Raw genomic sequence first — 3,614 nt, 5'->3', positions numbered from 1 at the left:
GGCATAGCCACGCCCCGAAGGCCACCCCGAATCCCAGTTGACCAGGAGATCTAGCCCTTTGACTTTTGCCGGACGGGCTTTGACCAGTGGTCTCTTCCACCTGGTTGCGATAGGTCTGCCCATAGCAACATCCTCGAACACGGTCTGGACCCAACCTACCACTAGATTCCCTCCGGTTCTACCACACCCGCATGATTCCCCCCTCCAAGTGACGGCGGCGCTGCCGTCCGTGGAGGCGGGGGCACACCACGGAGCCCCAAGACGGGCGTGTACGCATGCCACAACACTTCCACACATGCATCAGGAGCCGTGCGATGTTTCGGTGGCATAGCTACGCCTCGAAGGCCACCCTCTAACCAGATTCGCTCCGATGTCGACCAGTTCCCCCCTCCGTGACATGGCGGCAGCGACGTCCATGAGGGGGGCAATCGATATACCATTCGGGTATGATTTCTGTTTAGACAAGGCACATTTGTATTGTAAAAAAAATACTAAAAAATACAGGTATGCCTACGGTAAGGCTGTAGGCATAGCTGCACACACAGATCTGAGGTATGCCTACGGTAAGGCCGTAGGCATAGTTGTGCACACGGTCATGGATCGATGACGTGGCGATGCACGCAGATTGATGACGTGGCAGAGGGCATGCGCCAGGCCTACGCCGACGGCTATGCCGTCGGCATATCTCTGCCACGGTAAACTAAAAAAAAATACAGGTATGCCTACGGTATGGCCGTAGGCATAGCTGTGCACACGGTTGTGGATCGATGACGTGGCGATGCACGCAGATCGATGACGTGGAGGCGTCCAGGATCGGGATGTCAATATATCTATGCCAGCTATGCCGACCGCCTAGCCGTAGGCATAGGCTCCACGTGGTAGCCCTATGCCTACGGCTAAGCCGTAGGCATAGTTTTTGTCTCATTTTTTTTTCTCTTTTTCCTGTTTGATTTCAATGCCGACGGCCGCCGTTAGCCCCGTCGGCATTGTTCCTACACCGTCAAACGGTCGCCTCTGACCGGGTAGGCGGGCCTCATCTAAGCCGACGGCATCATCTATGCCGACGGCCCCCGTAGGCGTACCTCCAGAGGTCCCGACGGCACTAGTATGCCGACGGCCCCCGTCGGCGTAGATCAACATATGCCGACGGCTTTTCTATGCCTACGGCCTACCCTAGGCCGTCGGGATATATCAATCTATGCCTACGGGGGCCGTCGGCATAGATGTGGCCGTCGGCAACTACGTTAGTTCTGGTAGTGATTCCCACCGCTCCTAATGCAAGGCATGCATTTTCTCCACCTGGACGTGATGGTCGTTTGGATGGTTCGACACCAATTGAGTTGGGCTCGCTGAGGTGCGTTCGTCGCACATTTGGACAAGCTGAGATTAACGATTGGACTAGATTACGGGATTCCCTCCCGCGCGTGCTCACGGACTCTCCGGACACGATGTTCTGGCGACTCGCGCCGTTGGCGGAATTCTCTGTGAGCACGGCATACCAGTTCCTTTGCCCGTCTCAGGCCACCCCATGGCTGTCCCCACTCTGGAAAGCCCCCATCCCTCTAAAGATTAAGATCTTTGTTTGGCAATTATTACGGGACCGCCTCCCCTCAGGGACTGAGGTGCGTAAACGACACGGACCTGGTGATGGTCTTTGCCCTCTTTGTGCGGTACTGGAAACCGGGACCCATATCCTATTCTCGTGTACCGCGGAGAGGGTACTTTGGGCGTATGTCCGCGAAGCGTTGGGGCCTGACTGGGAGGCCCTCAACCTCGCTGAGTTTCTCCAACTTAGAGCTCTTCAGCCGTCACGTCATCGCCGCCTTTTTGGCTTATTTTTGCGGCGATAACATGGACTCTTTGGACGACTAGGAATAAGATGGTGATTGACAAGGTTTTCCCGAGGAAGGTGTCTGACTCCTTCAAATTCCTTGCTTTCCTGCAGCATTGGCACCCGCTCTCGAGGCAGCGTGATCGTGACCGGCTTGGAGGGATGATGGATGAACTCCAGGCTTCAGCGCGTCCACTATCTTCCCTGTAGTTCCGCTATGCAGTCGCCATTAGGTGGTTTTTTTTCTATTTCTTTTATGCTTTCTTGGCCTTCATTGTGCTGTGGCCCAGCTGATGTATGTCGAGTGCGGTTGAACTTGGATTGTATGGACCGATGCTTTATTTATAAAGCGGGCCGAAAGCTTATTTTCGAGAGGTGCATTTTACTGTATCTCCGCGTCCAATTTGGTGTTTCGGTTTCCCTCACCAAGATTCGTTACTGTAATCTATTATTGTATCGTTATCTTTTCTAGCCTCTTAGTTCTAGAGATATAACGGTTTGTAACCAAGTGCCTCTTCAGAGTTACACATAAGTAAATCCATACTGAGATGAATCGGCTAAAATGAGAAATAGTTGGCTGAACCGTTCAGCTAAACTATGGCTATATGTCATTTATTCGTGTGGGGATAGACAACAACCTACCAACACACAACAAAAATAATTAAAGATACATTTAAAAAAATGTTACATCGGACATGCTTGTATCTTATATATGTGTGCAAAAGAAATGACCTGTTTTGTCTCTATGAAAAAGGCAGAAGTCGTGCTCTGAAAAGGCGAATTTTGGATATTATGCATTGCATCATGGATCTCGAGGTGGCGGAATTTGTGTAGTATGGAGTTGTGACATGGATGGGCTAAAACATGGTTCAACAAAATCATCTCTCGTGAGTAAAACCATGCCTCGTCATAGTTATTTGATTAAAATCATAGATTATACTGAAAAAGGCTTTCGCCCCGCTTTATAGATAAAGCAAACCGTCACAAAGCATCCATACAAAGGGAGGTTCACATCACACACACCCAAGTCTCATGACCAGTACATAAGGTTCTGCTGAGGGCACAACTCAACAAACCCAAAGAAAAAGAAAAATAAGAAGAGGCCTAGGAAGGCCAGAGACGAGTCGGGCTCCTAATCCGGCTCTGGAGGAGGAGGCGGCGGCGGCGGCGACAGACGGACAGCCATCGAGCGGAGGTCGGCGATGAAGGCGGAGATAGCGTCCCAGTCCTTTGGGCGGCTAAGCGGCCATCAAGGCTACAAGTAACCAGATAATTTGAAGAGGGCGTCAGTAGCACGTCGAAGCGGAATGCGCTGAATCACAAGTCTGTTGCGGATCGTCTAGAGGGTCCAAGCACCTAATGTGGCGAGAATGCAGGAGGGAGATCTGGAGTTCGGCAAACAGGTCGAGGATATTGGCGTGGCACAAATTGCCCTCAACCACCTCTCTAAAGCAGCTCCAAATAAATTGGGCGAACACAGAAGAGAAGAAGATGTGATTCGAATCTTCAGGGACACCACAGAGCGGGCGCAGGCCGTTACCAGGGCCATTGCGCTTGCGCACCTCCACCCCAGAAGGAGTCCACCCACGAATCCATTGCCACATGATGATCCGGATCTTCAGAGGCAGGCGGAAAATCATAGATTATCATCATTATGTAAAAGCATGAAATTGAGAGCTTAAGATTTGATTGTTTTGGGTTGTCCATGACCATAGAACTGTTGAGCAATCCGAAAGAAATGCAGAAGTTGGAGAGTTTTTGCTTATATGCTTCAAGATTAAAT

Source organism: Triticum dicoccoides, chromosome 4A, assembly GCF_002162155.2.
Source record: "Triticum dicoccoides isolate Atlit2015 ecotype Zavitan chromosome 4A, WEW_v2.0, whole genome shotgun sequence".
In the NCBI taxonomy this organism is placed as follows: Eukaryota; Viridiplantae; Streptophyta; class Magnoliopsida; order Poales; family Poaceae; genus Triticum; species Triticum dicoccoides.
This window is presented reverse-complemented; position numbering follows the sequence as displayed.